Source organism: Urocampus carinirostris, chromosome 1, assembly GCF_059441175.1.
Source record: "Urocampus carinirostris isolate Australia breed hairy pipefish chromosome 1, RoL_Ucar_1.0, whole genome shotgun sequence".
In the NCBI taxonomy this organism is placed as follows: Eukaryota; Metazoa; Chordata; class Actinopteri; order Syngnathiformes; family Syngnathidae; genus Urocampus; species Urocampus carinirostris.
In genome coordinates this window covers 61,877,579-61,894,092 of record NC_142349.1, presented here as the reverse complement: position 1 = coordinate 61,894,092, position 16,514 = coordinate 61,877,579, and the positions used below count along the sequence as shown (strand labels likewise).

The window sequence follows — 16,514 nt, the reverse complement described above, 5'->3', positions numbered from 1 at the left end:
ACCTCAAACAGTCCTCTGGGTGAAAATACGTATCCTCACAAAAAGTCCACCTCTGCGTGGAAATACATAGCGTCACTGTAGGTTAGGGGTGTCAAACTCATTTTAATCCAGGGCCACATCAGCGTAATGGCTTTGCTTAAAGGGCCTGATTTATCTTATAAATGTAACTACATGAACTACGTAAAACAAATGCAACTTCTACATCATGTAAAATGTGATATTTATTCAAGTGAAACATTACTATTACATTGAAAGAATGTATGTTTTAAGCTAAACATCACAAATTTACAAATAGTCTCGTGCATTTTTAGGAACATTTTTTTCTCAAGTCAACCATTTGGCATTGATTTTGGAATGCTGGTATGGATGAGCACTTAGCCATCAATTTGCGAGTATTGTAATAACAGGCATTCTGGAAAAAGTAGTTGTTTTAAAGCACTCTTTTGGACCCTTACATTTTTGATGTTCAGACATTTTGAACTCTTGTGGGCCACATAAAATGATATGGCGGGTCACATTTGGCCCGAGTTGGCAATGAGTATGATACTTGTGCTGTAAAACATTCAACATTGGGTCAGCATTATGTTTTGTAATGTCAAAAACTGATGAAACGATGTCAAAACATGTGCATTGAATGCTATGCTTGAATCCAACTACCATAAAATTCGGACTATAAGGCGCACCTGATTATAAGCAGAACCCAGTGCATTTTTAAAGAAAAAAAAAAATAAATATATATACATAAATATATATACATAAATATATATATATATATATATATATATATATATATATATATATACACACATAAGCCGCACCCAACTATAAGCCACATGTACCCACGTTGAAACATGAAATATTTACAAACAAAGATGGTGCACACAAAGAGTTAACTCAACATTACATTCCCTGGCAGTCATCAATTTCTTTGAATGTCCGCAAAAATGGCTTTGTTACATCAATCCATAAAGTCCAACCGTGTAAAATATTTACTCCAAGACACACTGTAATGCCTAGAGATAACTAGGAATGCGCCTTAAACATTTCTGCTTCGTTGGACTTTGCTGCTTGTAATCCGTTCATTTCGCCACAATATTTCTGTTTGCAAATTAACAGACTCGTATAATTATTCCCAATCTGGTAGTTAGCGCTCCCCTTTTGATTGAGACCTTTTCCATGACGAGGGACAGTTAATGCTAGTTTTATTCATGCACAAAGCGAGTCTTCCTCGACACATATTCTATCCGTCTCACTCTAAATTTACTGGCGCCCCTAGTGGTTATTAGAAAAAATAGCCGCATCATTGCAAAGCCGCAGGGTTGAAAGATTGTGACAGAAGTCGTGGCTTACAGCCCGAATTTATGATAGTTCGGCCAATTACTGAACAAATTATTTGATTTTAACAACCGTTTGTTGCAGCTCTAAATCGTTGACCCAACAATCAATGGCTTTGCTTTGCATAACGCTGCAGCAAAATCTGACGACCAAACACTGTACAACAAGAATTGAGCGCAACATAAACGTGGTTGCTTTAACCTTGATGTGTCAGCGGCGCTTTGCTCTCGGGAGGATCTCGACCCGAAGCTGCCTCGGAAAAAGACTCACGTAAGGGGGAATGGCAGATATTGCTCCCAAGCCTGTAAAAACTCGTGCATCTGTCTGCATGTCTGTGTGAGTGTGTGTCTGTCTGTGTCAAAGTGTGTATGTGTGTCTTGTGTCCCATCATCTCGCATGGCTTGGCAAGGAGCTCTGTAAATTATACATGCGACTTGCAATGATCTTATTTTATAGCTGCAAAAACGGAGAGGTAAATGGGGGCAGCAACTGGCATTTGATGCAGTATCGAGACTAACAATATGACAACTACAGTTATTTGATCATACCTGACTACTTTCATATTTTCCCCATATTTTATATGTTTTTGAATTATTAAAATTGAATATGCTGTAAAACCAAATTGTACAAGAATTTATTTTGGTCTCTTTTTGCCTATATTGACTCTAATCCGGATTGTCTCAGACACTGGTAGCAGACACAAACATCATTATAGATTGCTAATAACGATAAAGTCTGCAGAATCCTGCACTTCTACTTGTAGGCATCACTTAATTTACTGCATGTGGCAAAAGGACAAAGGAGGATGCGGATATAATTGTGTTTTTTATTTGGCAAACGGTTTAAGCTTGTTTAAAAATTATCTCTCTTTTTATTCTACAGCTGAGATCTAATTTTCTTACTGATTGGGACTATCAGTTTGACATGCATTTCTCAAATAACTACTTAAGTTGTTACTATGTTTCAGGTTGTCATTATTAAAAGTACATTTAAATAGTCTCAGTCAACCACTAAACCATGTCAGTTAGAAATCAAATTTCCTGGAAAAAAAAAATCACAATGACTCATCACTGGTGGACTATTTTCACAACCTGTGTGCAAGCTATCCATGTGTTCTTAGGGGGTCCGCGAGCACCACATTTGAGACCCCTGGCGTAGACGATTCTGCTTGGAGTCAATTTAAAAGAAAACAAAAAAACTAACACAAGTTGATTTAGGAACAAATATCCTATGCAAAATGTCCAAGCAATTATGTATATTTAAACACTTTAAACAAGCTTAGCACTTATATCCGAGAACAATCTTTTTGAATCAATGCAATCAGGATTCAGGGCTAACCACTCTACTGAGACAGCTCTGATTAAGGTAACCAATGATCTCCTACTGGCAATGGACTCTGGCGCTTCATCATTTTGCTCCTGCTGAACCTTAGTGCTGCTTTGGACACAGTGGACCATAATATCTTACTAGAACGGTTGAAAAAATGGATTGGTCTCTCAGGAACCGTCCTCTTATGGTTCAGATCCAACCTCTCAGATAGGACGCACTATGTTAAATATCTCTGTATTATTTGCGATTGCAACATCCTCTGCTGTCTGGTAATCCTGGAAGGGGGTTACCTCATGTGCGGTCCCTTCTCAAGGTTTCTTCATTTTCCTCATGTTGGTTCCAGATCAGGGGATGTTCTAATAATAGTCTGAAAAAATAGTCCGCATAATCCTGTGATGCCCTTTGAGACTATTTGTGATTAAGGGCTATACAAATAAAAATGACTTGACTTGAATTGTGTTTGAAAAAAAGAACCCATCCATAGCTTGTTACCAACCAGAATTAAATAGTATTCAATTGTAATATACCATCAACATATTGGAGACCCCTTTTCTACATAGTGACTATGTCATAGTCGGTCTTCATGTGAGTAAATAGGTGCCGCTTTGTGTTTGTAAGTTATATTTTTGCTAAATTAGGGGAGCAAGTCGCCCGAGGTTGTCAAGTATATTTGATATTCACACAATATACCACTCTACAATGCTTTCATTGAGGTTATTGAACATTTTCTAAAGAGCCACTACTACTACGTTTTGAATCGATAGAGAAAAAGCGACTTACCGTGCTGGAAAGATGGATTGTGAATTTCAGACAGACACCCCTCTTCTTTCTACTGCTTCAAACAAGACAAAGTGAGCTCCGGGTCACACAAAAACAGGCTCAGTTCCACGTTCTGGTCGCCTAAAAGCGGCCAGGCGGCGGCGGTGGAAGGGTGCGCGCTCCCCGGCAGGTCGATACATCCAGGTCGGGACGAGTAGCTCCGAGCCAGCGGGGTTCAAAAGTAAAGCACCATGCCCAGCGTGTGCCGTTTAAATGGAGGGCATCGGAGAAGGGGGGGAAACACACTCCACTGACTAGAAGTGAATTGAAAAAAGTCCCAGGTGGGTCGTGAGGAAGTGGTTCAGGAGAGTCGTTGAAGCCCCTACGGTGATGAGATTGTCGGTGGGCTCCGAGTACGAAGTTTGCGCGGCCGCCCACGCGTGTCGCATCCACACGACTCGAAGGCAGTCGAGAGGACAACTGAGAAATCGAGCGAGGAGCAATGGACCAACGTTCTGCAGCAGCTGGCTGTTCGTAGGGACGCGAGAAAAACCCGGAACGGAGTCAGTTTGAATCCGTTTGCTGATGGGAATGGAGTCGGACAGACGGGTGCTTTCGAGCTGTAATTAACACTTGTCGTGGGCACTTGTTTGCCAATTAGCGAATTTGCTAGTGGATAGCAAGTTACATAACCAGCGGACGGACAGCTATTTAGCAAACTTGCTAGCAGCGAAAACAGCAAGTTACCCATACCTCTCAACCATGTTCCCTCTAATTTTCCATGGGTCTGAGCGTTCACACAAAGTCGTGAGCAACGCTTGAAACAACAGTGAGCAACCATAATCCCAAGTGTGGCAAGATAATTAATTATCAAACATGTCCAAAACTTGACATCAAGTTACATTTTGCTGAGTTTCCGGCAATGCAAAGTTATTTTTCTCTTTTGAACGAATTGACTCATGTACTATTGCAAAGGTTGTACGGCCTACAAACGTCGTTTGTTCTTACAATTATTTCACAAGATATCCATTTATTTTTTTTCCTGATATATTTTGTCGCATAATACTAACATTTTGGGGGGCTTATTGAGTCGGTTGTAAGATACAGAACTGTATTTAATCACATTTTTAGTGGAAGTACAATGTTGGCAACAAGATTCACTTGATATAATTGGAAATTATTTGAATGCAACACATTTAAAAAAATCTCATTGTATTTATTTTTTCCGAGCTGTTACTTTTTTCTTTTTGTTCTCTATTTACTTTTTCCCTACATTTCTTTCTTTTCTTTTTTTCTGAATTTTTCCTTCTTTTTTTCTCTTCCTTTTTTCTCAGCTTTTCACTACTTTTTCGTTTTGGTATTTTTTTCTTTTTTGTTCTATTCCCCCTTTCCTTTAAGTCATTTTGTGCATAATTTTACATAATTTTTGGTCATGTTAGGATTAAAGAAGCAAAAACAACCTGAAGAGCCGTTTAGTACCCTTGTGCGCTGGCTAGATTTCCTTGTGCGCTGAGAATGTGCGAGCTTAGAGGGAACACTGCCTGTCAACCTGTACGTTTTTGCCATACAAAGTATGTTTATTATGCATTTTAAGACGTGTACGACGTACAAGAAAATCCGTATGGAAAAACGCAAATTTGTCAATTATGGGTACCATCCGGTATACACCGACTATCACGAAACGGCAAATCAATCAAGTCAAACGAGTTCGCCGCTATTTCGGTATCGTTTTATTTCATTGCAAACGAAGCGAGCGGTTTGATGCTACTGTGCGCATGCGTCTGCAGCCTCGGATTTCATGTGGTAGTTATGTAGTGAAAGGAAGTCCGTCTCTTTTTTAGAGAACCGCCGTTTTCGGCTCAACTCATTAAAGAGAGCTGGCTCTCAAACGGCTCACTTGCTTTCATGCATTATATTATGAATTTTTATGTTGTATAAAGAAGTTAAGAAAAAAAGGAAGTATAAAAGGAGAAAATGAAAAAAAGACAGGTTTATGGTTATCCCTTTAATCAGTATATTACCAAGAATAATTTAATGCAGAAAATGAATTAATAATTCAAATAAGAAAATGTATTATTCTACTTAATTATATTTGCATGTATTATTTTCTTCTACCATGAACATTCAAGCTACTTAATATTTGAACTTTTTTATAATAAACCTCATTCATGTCGAGCAATTCATTATCTCACAACAAAATGTTAATTAAGAAAATATATGATATAACAAAACACATGTACAATATAACATGTTAAACTACATAAATAAACACGTTTGGAAAAAAAATATGGTGTAAGATTATTTTGTATTTTGTAAGGGAAAATCCAACATTTTGTAAGGACATGGAGCCGTGGAGGTTGACAGGTATGAGTTACCTAACTAGCTAAAAAACAGACAGACAACTAATTAGCAAGATTGCTAGCAGGTAAAACCAATCAACGTTGGTAGCTGACAGATGAACGGACAGAGCAACCGCTAATCAGAAGATTTGCAAGAAAGCTACCATGCTAGCTGATAAATAGACAGACAGAAAGACAGACAGCCAATTAGCCATAAGACAAGATGGCAAGTTACTCAGCTTGCTTATTGAAGGACACATCGGTAATCAGCAAATTTGCTGGAAAGCTACCTCGCTAGCTGATGGACACACAGAAAGACAGACAGCTCATTTGCTAGCAGATAAGATAGCATGTTACCTAGCTAGCCGATAGACAGATGGACAGCTAATTACCATGTTTGCTATCAGGTAAGAGCAGTCTCCCAAGCAAACTGACAGAGAGGGCACTAATCAGCAAATTTGCTGGAAAACTACCTTGCTAGCTGATAAATAGACAAATAGAAAGACCGACCGCCAATTTGCTAGCAGATAAGATAAGTCATCTTTCTAGCCGAAAGACAGGCAGACCACTAATCGGCGTATTTCCTGGAAAGCTACCTTTCTAGCTGATGATTAAGACCGACAGCTAATTAGCCAGCAAAATAGATAGCAAGTTACATACATAGTTGATAGACAGACACCTACATAGTTGATGGACAGGCAGACATCTAAGAGTAACCTACCTATATAACTGACCTACAGACCGCTAATTAGCGAATTGGCTTGCAGATCAGATAGCAAATTACCTAGCTAGTTGATAGACAGACTGATAATTAGCATATTTGCTAGCTGGCAAGAGCAATTTAACTAGCCAGTTGACTGAAGGACCACTAATCAGCTTGAAATCTACCTTGCTAGTTAATATTTAGATCGACAGGAAGACAAACAGCTAGCTTATTTGGTAGCAAATTGATTACAAGTTACCTACATAGCTAATAGAAATCTAATCATGTATGAACAATATACTAAGTTAGCTGACCTACAGACTGCTAATCAGCAAATTTGTTGGAGAACTACCTTGCTAACGTATAGACAAATAGACAGCTAATTAGCAAGTTTGCTAGACAGAAAGAGTAATATAACTATCTAGCTGACTGACAGACTGCTCATCAGAAAAAAACTTGTATTTTATATGTGGCCCTTTGAGAGTTTGTGATTAAGGGCTATCTAAATTAACAAGAGTTGACTTGACCATTTTTTTCTGGGTCTTTTGTCTGAGAGCCTGCTCATAAAGCCGTTTTGTTCTCGATCGTCACACCAATAGCCGATAGAAATGCAGCCAGACAGTCAGGTGCTGTAATTAACACATGTCGTGGTGGCTTGTTAGCTAATCAGCGAATTTGCTAGTATGTAAGCTAGCAGTCAGAAAGGAGGAATCAGTGGAGCATGTAATAATTGTATCTGAATGCTGGAGATGCAAAATCCAGATGAAGAAGGTGCTAGTAGAGGTAATCGGGAAACGGCACTTAAAAAATATTTTGCTGAAATGAAATAATAGCCTTCAACAACTAATAATTTAACAAAACTTTAGGAATATCGGACATTTGAATACAAATTTGAGGTGACAATAGCCATAATGATGGGAGGTGATAATACACCAAATTGATAGATGCCAACTGCCATTAAACTCAAAGACGAAGGTAATAAGCTAGCCAGCTATACGACAGACAGCTATTCGGCAAATTTGCTGAAAAGCTACCTTTCTTGGTGATACAGCAAAAAAAGACAGACAGTTAATTGACACATTTTTTAGCAGGTAAGATGAAAAGCATCCAACTAGCTGATAGACACCAAATTAGCAATTTGTAGCAGGTAGTAAAGCAAGCGACCAAGATAACTGATAGACAAGCAGTTAGTAAATTCGCCTAGGTAATCTAGTAAGCTAGCGAGCAGATATACAGGCAAGCTTACAAATGGCTAATTAGCAAATTTGCTCATGAACTACATAGCTAATAGACAGAAAGACAGACTACTAATTAGCCAGTTTGATAGCAGGTAAGACAGCCAAATACCTAGCTAGTAAATAGACAGACAGGCAGCTAGCTGGCTAATTTGCTCGCAGGTAAGCTACAATGATACCTGGCGAGCTGATTGATAAACAGACAGCTAATCAGCATTTTTTCTGGCAAGCTGCCTCATAACCTTGGTAGCTGATAGACAGAGAGACAGACGGCCAATTAGCAAATTTGCATGCGGAAAAGATGGCAATATACCTAGCTAGCTGATAGACAGTCACGCAGACAGACCATTAAACAGTAAGCTAGCAAGCTGTCTGCTAGACAGACTGCTAATCAGCAAATTTGCCGGCAAGCTACCCCGTTACCCTGCTAGCTGATAATTATACATAACAACAATAACAAATTAACTAGCAGATAATTATTCAAACTAGTGTAACTAGCTTTTAAGCTACCTATCTTCTGGATTTACCGACAGACGGCCTTTCAGCAAATTCACTCGAGGCTAAACTAGAAAGTTACCTAGCGAGCTGAGATAAACAGACATATGGCTGATTAGCAACTTCGCTAACAGATAAGTTTGCAAGCAACATAACACGCTCATGGGCAGACAGAAGCTTATCAACCAGTTTTGTTATTAACTTTTCATTTCGACTGTTCTTATGTTAGATTTCTATTTTATATACAATATTTTGAAATACAGTCGTTTTAAAGTGCTTCACAGTTGTATCGCAGCACTAAACCCGAGTCCACTCAGAAGCGCAACGGACATTATCAACATGAGTTTAGCGAGCAAATAAGTAAAGACAGTATTAATACAACACATACTAAAGCGCTGAAATCTATAGATGCACGACATGGTGGCTGTCCAGGGAATTTGTCCCGTTTTAGTGAACTGTCACTCGATAATCTCAAACAGATGGTGAATACGGCCAAACCGACGACTTGCCAGTTCGACCCGCTTCCAGGTTCACCTATTAAAGGTCTTTTTGGCGCCCTTGCACCTTCAGTTCTAAATATTATAAACATATCACTCTCCTCAGGTGTAGTTCCAGCGCCTTCTAAGTCCGCCATTATTAAACCCACACTGAAACGACCTAACCTTGATCCAGAAAGCTTATGTAATTATAGATCGTTTCTTTCTAAAGTACTTGAAAAATTAGTGGCACAGCAGCTGAATGATTTCATATCCGAGAACAATCTTTTTGAATCAATGCAATCAGGATTCAGGGCTAACCACTCTACTGAGACAGCTCTGATTAAGGTAACCAATGATCTCCTACGGGCAATGGACTCTGGCGCTTCATCACTTTTGCTGCTGCTGGACCTTAGTGCTGCTTTTGACACAGTGGACCATAATATCTTACTAGAACGGTTGGAAAAATGGATTGGTCTCTCAGGAAACGTCCTCTTATGGTTCAGATCCTACCTCTCAGATAGGATGCACTGTGTTAAATATGGTGAAATGACATCTGAGCCCTTTAGTGTTACCTGTGGTGTTCCGCAGGGTTCAGTACTTGGCCCCCTTCTTTTCAGCATTTACATGCTTCCATTAGGTGATATTATTCGCAAGTATAATATCAATTTCCATTGCTACGCAGATGACACTCAACTATATCTTCCGATGGAGGAATCTGCCACACTGAACTGCAAATTTGGAGGCCTGCCTCACTGAGATAAAAGAGTGGATGTCACTCAATTTCCTTGCGTCTTAACTCTGAAAAGACCGAAATGTTAGTTATTGGTCCATCTAAATGCCGCGACTTATTCTCTAAAACTGCTGTGAACAATGACAAATGTCACATCACACAGAGTGACTCACTTAAAAATTTAGGTGTCATATTTGACCCCGATCTGTCCTTTCAAACACATGTGAAGAAAATTGCTAGAACCGCTTTCTTCCATCTTCGTAACATTGCTAAAATTCGTCCTATACTGTCTCAGTCGGATGCGGAGATTATAATTCACGCGTTTGTTACCTCCCGTCTCGATCACTGTAATGCACTGCTCTCCGGTCTTCCGATGACCAGACTCAAGAGTCTTCAGCTGGTACAAAATGCCGCAGCGAGGCTTTTAACTAGGACAAAAAAGTCCGATCACATCACCCCAATTTTGGCTAACCTGCATTGGCTCCCTGTTAGCCTAAGATGTGATTTCAAGGTTCTCTTATTATTATACAAAATCATACATGGACTTTCCCTCTCAAATCTTTCAGATCTGATTTCCCCCTATGTTCCGGCCCATGTGTAATAATCTGTGAAGCCCTTTTAGACTCTTTGTGATTAAGGGCTATACAAATAAAAATGACTTGACTTGACTTGACTTATCTTTAGTAGATTTGTTGATATTAAGACAATCCACAACTGCTTATCAGGATGAAGAGAAAATGATTTAATTTCTTTGGAAGGTTTTGTTTTTGTTGACTGAGCACGATGCTCATCAGAAATTTAATGGATTCAGGTAGTGTCAAAATAATTACTTGCTATGACATTGTGGAAGTACTGTAAATACCAAACAGTTGAGGAGGCAAATTCTGACCGAGAGGACAAATTTGGCATAGGTTAGCATTAGTTGCAGCTGTGACTACTTAACCAGCTCATTACTCGTGTCAGGATTTTTCTCCGTGTGCTAAAAAACAATTGTTAGAACAATTATAGTAAATATAAAAAAAAAAGCTGAGCTGAGCGTAGTTTTGTGTCTTTCACATACATCTTAGTAAGTGACAGCTCCAAACTCTAATGAAGGTCTGGTTAGAAACTAAATGCTCTATACCTATGATTCTCAACTGGTCTGACTTGAGGACCCACCATTTAATCACAAGCCGTGACCCAAATACAAAAAAAAAAAACTTCCTACTTAAATGTAATGCATCAAAAAAATCGTAGTTGAACTCAGAGATGGTAAACTATATTCATGTTATTTTAAACATAATGACCAGCAAAAATAAATGAATAATAAACTTTATAATTTTATATAGTGTGTGCATATGTACAGGTTGGTCACTGACTTTCAGTAGTTTGTATTCTTCCTTGTCATGATTACCGATATGCATCACCTGTGCCCGCTCCTTTGGCGCCAACCGCCTCGGTCTCTGATTGGCTCTCTGTCCCTATTTAAACCCACTCCTATCTGTCCCCTTTTGTCAGTTGATCTGCGAACCTTAGTTAACTCTAGGCAAGCCTTTTTTTGACCCTGACTCCCACCTGTTTTTTGCTCCCGTCTGTCCCCCGACTTCGACCAGTTTTTTATTCTGACCACGTCTACTCTCCCGTCCAGGCTTTCAACCTCTTTTTGTCCCCAACCACGTCTACTCTGCTTTCCTGGCTTACGACTCGCTTACGACCCCGACCACGATTTTGCTCTCCTGTCCCGGCTACTGACCCGTTTTTCCGTTCCTGACAGCGCCATCGCTCGTCACGGAAGATCCACTTCCCCGTTCAGAGCGACCTGCTTCCCGCGTCCAGCAACCACAGGATCATGGGCGCAACCCTTTCCTTTTCTTCCAATAAAACTTGTCTTTGTTTTTTAGCACTCATTTTCAGTTGCACTACACAATACAACAACATATAGTAGTCAATTAATACACGCATACATCTTTGATGAAATCAAAACGCTTTATTCAGTAACTGTCACGAACCAGGTCAGGAAACAAGAATGGAGAATCCAATAGCGTAACGTACTCACAATTTATTAGGCAGAGGAGGAATGCGCGCACACTCGATCCGGGGATCGATGGTCGCAGAAGTGGATTGAAATCCGAACAAAAGAGTGGTCAAAATCAAACAGATCAGGCCGAAAATAAAACATAATCAAACACAGGCAAATTCACAGAACTAGGCCTTTCATACGGTTTAACAGGAGTTACGCAGACGCTCTGACAACTTAACGGCTCAAAGGACAGCTTTTAAGTACTGTCAACGCGTTTTAGCCGGTGTCCATGGGCGGGGCCAATTGGGCACCGTATCAACCGTGACAGAACCTGGCGCCACACGGCTGGGACCAATTGGGCGCCATGGCAACCGTGACAGTAACTTATTCTTTAATTTTATTTTGCCAAGGCAAAGGCCCGCACCCACTTTCAAGAACTTTCATTTAAGAAACACAGCTCTATACCATTTCACAATGATGTATTATTAGTACTTGAAATTTCTCAATAAATCGCTCAGATATATTTGTTGGATCATTTCTTTTTTCAGTTGTGTTCGCCAGTTTTCGCTGTGCTCAGGCTAAAATATTTGTTTTCTTTCGGTTACCGACAAAAGTTAAATAGTCCGTAAGACAGATCCTGTCACACCTTATTGTGTGTCAGTCGGCCAGGGAGAGCTGAAGCAAGCTACACCGCCCAGGATAAACAGTTTTTCGGAAATGTTTTTGAAACCACTGGGTTTGCAGTGCTATGTGCTTAGGCCAGTTCCTTCTTTCCTGTCCCAGTAACAGCTGTGAATTATGAAATTGGAAAAGTGCTGTAACTTAAGATTGTGTTTCCCTTTTTTCGTGCAAAAAATAGAAGGTGGTTCATGTGGTCGGAACAGTGACTAACCATTATGTCATTTGCAGGTACAGAAAACTTATTTGGCGTGAAAAAGTGATCTGTTACCAATTACTAAGTTTTAAAAAGTTAAAGTCAACTCTTCAGTTTAAGTGTAAGTTTTACACAGGATTGTGTTATTCAAATCCATGATTAATACCTATTTTATATTTATTATAATAATAATAATGTAGCAGCATGAGTGTTACTAGTGAGCACTTGTGCTTCACAGTTCAGGCGCCTTGGGTTCATTTCCTGCGTCCGTTTTCCTGTTTAGAGTTTGCATGTTCTCACCAAGCCTGAATGGGTTTTCTCCAGGCAGTACCTAGGAGTTTCCTCCTAGGTACCAAAAACATGCATGACAAGTCGATTGGCCAGTGGAAATTGTACAAAGAATGTCCCCTGCCCACCGCCCAAAGTTAACTAGGGTGGGATCCTCGAGACCCTGGATAATGAATGAATAATAATGCATTTAATTTATATAGCACTTTATTGAACACGCAAAGGAGCTTCACAGAGGGTTCATTATTCATTCACTCACAGATTCACACGGCCCCTCTGACCACAACCAGACATTTGTACCTTTCACGCAGCAGTGTGAGTAGCATTTATTAAATTAGTAATGTATGCAATTCAGTTAACTTGTTTCTTTGGAATCACTGTGACTGGCTTTGCATGCTGAAAAACCAGCATTTATCTATCACTAGTTTCCTTTAAATAACAACACTTAATACATTCGATGAAGCCCTATGATATATGGTTTAGAAATAACCTGCATGCCCCAAATGTTTTTTGTAGGGATTTAAAACTGAAACCCCAACTGATGTTTAGGGCTGTGATTAAGCCCAGTTGTCCGAAGTCCACTCCAAAGTTGAGAGCGCATTATTCTAAGCCGCATCACATTAGCATTAAAAATCAATTTGTGGACATACATGATCTAATCTTAATGGCTAACTGGACAACAAAATGTTTGGCTGTAAACGACCCAACACTATTTAATTTGAATATGCCAGCTGCTGGGCATGCACATTTATGTCATAAAACGTTGAATGAGAAATATTTTGTTCAGTCACCACACAAAAGAGCGACGGGCAACCATTTTCTCTGTGTGATGCGTAATGTCTGTGGCTGCCGTGCCTTCCGATTGTCACGGCAACATGCATTTCTGTATGAGATGTCTTGCGCTCTGTCATTATTCCGCCAAACACCATGCGAAGTTGTCTCAGGAGTCAGACGACACAAAGGAAAGCGATCCACGCTGCTGGGAGCCATTCTTTTTTTTGTTGGGATTCTATCCTCAAGTTTATAAATTGCACCCACACATCACTCTCCCATTTGAAATCTCATGCACAACATCAGTTAGAAAGATCTTTATTTTGCTATTTTTAGGTTCCTGGGATTGTTAATAAAACTCCCTTCTGGGTGCAAATTGATACATTTCATTCAGGATGCGTTTGCTTTAGAAACTTAGTCTGAGAACATATACTTAACTGTGAGATGAGAATCTATTAAAGTCTGAAATGTCACTTGGCTTAGCCAAAATACATAGCCAGGGTGAGTGGTCTCTGTTACCCGTGGCTTTGGTATCAAAACAGATGTCTGGCCCCACATTAGAGATTCAGGTCATGCTCACCAGGTGGAATGTGAAAAGATGAGTGAAGCATGCTAAATTTAAGAGCTCATCATCTGATCATAGCTAGAGAAATAAGGTTTATGAATGATCCACGAGCCAAAGTGTAAATGTAAATGCACACACACCATAAATAATAAAGACGGACTGTTTCCTTTTTCTTTTCGAGTGAGCCAAAATGATTTGCTTGGCAGTTTCATTGCCCCCTGTCATTCTCTCTTGTTTAAAAAAATCCCTACAAATAAATACTCGCAAAAGAATTGGAGTTTTTCCTCTGGAATCATCAGGGCACTGGGATGGCATATCATCCCAGGAATTGGCTCCACACGCTAAATAACTAGCTTTAAAGGAACTCATCATCTCTATACCAAATTGCAGTTTCCTTAGAAACTGCATGCAAATGTGGAGAGGCACCGCTGCTGAGCTAAAATGGCAAAGGAAGAAATAAAATGAGTACTGTGACAGCCATCCCCCCCAATGGCTGTAAATAGCATATGGAGACGTCGTGAGAGGGATCGCAGTGGATGCGTATTAAGTAGAGGCGGGAGGCCAAAATTATTGTTTTTTTATATGCTTTTGTTTTAAGATTAAAATGTGAGATGTTAAACCTCTCGTCTGGAATAAAATTGTCAGTAATGTCATTGATTATAACATAATGTACATTGTTAAAGGGATAAGACGTGGTGCTCCAGGATAAAAATGTAATAAAAAAGAAAAATAAAGATGAGCTGTTAGGACCAGAACGAAAACAGGACCCAAATGCGTTACGTTTCTCACAAGTTTTATTAAAGATAAGAGGAAGGGCTGCGCCCACGATCCGGAGTTTGCTAGACGCGGGAAGCAAGTCGCTCTCGTACTCTAATTGTGATCCGAACACGGAAGTGGATCTTCTGTAGCGAGCGATGATGGTGTCAAGGACGGAAAAGCAGGTCGATCGCCCGGACAGGAGAGCAAAAACGTGGTCCGGGTCAGAAACGGGTCTTAAGCCGGGACAGGAGAGCAGACGTGGTCGGGATCAAAAACGGGTTGTAAGACGGGACGGGAAAGCAGACATTGTCAGGATCAAAACGGGTCGTAGCCGGAGACAGACGGGAGCAAAAACAGGTGGGAGTCAGGGTCGAAAAAGGCTTGCCTAGTAGATGTTCGCAGATGGACTGAGAACAGGGGATTGACAGGACTGGGTTTAAATACTGACAGGGAGCCAATCAGAACTCGCGGCAGTTGGCGCCAAATGAGCGGGCACAGCTGAGTCACATTTGTAATCATGACATGAGCAATATACAAAAAGTAGTGCTTGTAGACTGGCCTACATTGTAAGTGTATCCTAAAACATTGCAATGACATTGCAGTAACACTGTGCAAAAGTAATAACAAAATATTATGAATATAAATGAATCAGTACATGGGCAAGATTTTCTTCACAGTTTTGTGTGCTTTTTGAAGCCCCGTGCACAGTTGACGCTAACCTTGCGGGGAATTTAGCGTCAACGCCTTTGGCTACAGAATGTCAACGACGCCGTGCCCCAGCACACCTGATGTGGTTTTCAGTACCGCGGGTTTCCTCTCTCCTCCAAGATGTTTACGTCACGTATTTTCAGCTCATAACACGATTCAAAAGACTAATAAACTTATAGTTGGATACGGCACAGCGGCTGGGTCGAGGTGCAGGGTTCTACCGCAGCCTCCCCGTGCCGAGTTTGCATGGTCTCCCCTAGGTGTGAATAAGCGAGTGAGTTGTCTGTATCTGTGTGCCCGGCGACTGGCTGGCAACCGGTTCAGGGTGTCCCATGGATGGAATGGGCTCTAGCCACCCCGCAACCCTAGTGAGGATAAGCTGCGGAAAAAATGGAATGACGGATACAGTTAGATAGCAATTACAAACACGGTATTTACTAATGCGCCGAAATAAAATGCAAATGAGGGCTGCGTATAAAAAATAAAAAATGTGTGGGCCCTACATTTAACAGTGCTTGAATTTATTTAATTTGTTTGGTATAAGAACCGTTAAAATTTTTTTTTTGGTTTTCATCATTTTCATTGGAGAGTTATGAATATTTTAACTTGTTTTTTAAGTGTTACCGTTTAAGTGTTAATTTTGCTCAATATTCCCTTTTAAATCATCCATAATATTGGCCTTTAGGGCGATTATGGCTCAAGAGAAGAATCCGTCTCTGGGCACATTAGTCTTTCTTTTCAGGGACCTGTAGCATCTGCCAGCGGGCAGCAGGTCAAAGAGCTGGTGGCTTGGGTGAAAGAAATCCTTAATAATGTCTGCTTCGGTGGAGCAAGTCGGAAATGTCCTCTATACTGGGCAGAGAGCAGCCAATGATATTCCAGGCTATGTTAATGACTTCAGGAAAAATCAGCCAAACCATTATCTACTTCTCATCAACAAAAAATCTGTGGAGGTGGTCAGCAGCACAAAATTTCTAGGGGTGCAACTCGCTGACAAACTCACCTAATCTGTGAACACTGCATCACTGGTGAAGAGGGCACAGCAGTGCCTATACTTCCTGCGGTGGATGAGGAGAGCTTCTGCAACACCTTTGTCCCCCTGGTCATTAGACTGTTAAACGGTCAATCCCACACATAGCAAGCCTA

At 40.3% G+C, this 16,514-nt stretch overlaps 1 protein-coding gene across 8 annotated transcripts in view; it reads right to left on the bottom strand.

The window, feature by feature from the left end:
* The window catches only part of adgrl2b.1 (adhesion G protein-coupled receptor L2b, tandem duplicate 1), a 238,403-nt gene extending 234,452 nt beyond the window's left edge, over window positions 1-3,951 (bottom strand). For 5 of the 8 annotated variants that reach the window (XM_088347604.1, XM_088347630.1, XM_088347639.1 and 2 more), the window contains exon 1: window positions 3,445-3,950. The gene's annotated coding sequence lies outside the window, so the exon portion shown is untranslated. Of the gene's footprint in view, window positions 1-3,444 lie in introns of all 8 variants that reach the window. The other 3 variants (XM_088347648.1, XM_088347657.1, XM_088347622.1) reach the window with 2 other exon arrangements.
* Window positions 3,952-16,514: the final 12,563 nt, after the last annotated feature.